This window comes from Trypanosoma theileri (assembly GCF_002087225.1).
Source record: "Trypanosoma theileri isolate Edinburgh chromosome Unknown TM35_Tth_26_V1, whole genome shotgun sequence".
Classification (NCBI taxonomy): Eukaryota; Euglenozoa; class Kinetoplastea; order Trypanosomatida; family Trypanosomatidae; genus Trypanosoma; species Trypanosoma theileri.
Window position 1 is genome coordinate 288,444 of NW_021639868.1, and position 382 is coordinate 288,825.

Consider the following 382-nt stretch of genomic DNA (forward strand, 5'->3'; position numbering starts at 1 on the left):
CACATTACTCTCAAACTACTATTCTCTCTATCTCTCTCTCTTCTGCGTTAATTAACGTGTTAACAAACATACACAGAGAGAGATAGATAGATAAAATAGATAGATAGAGAGGTCTACAGTAAGAATAAAAAGGAATAAATAGATAACATAAAGAAGGAAAAACTCGATAGCAACGGAGAACATTAACAATAACAACAAAAAAGAAGAAAACTCGATTGCAAAGGGAAAAAAAAACAAAAAACAAACAATCAAAAAGAAATAACTACACTATTGTATTGAGAGCATTGTAGATTATTTTATTTATTTCTGCGGGGGTTTTATCCCTCTTTTCCTACTGCAATAAACAGATCATCCATACATATATATATATATATATATATAT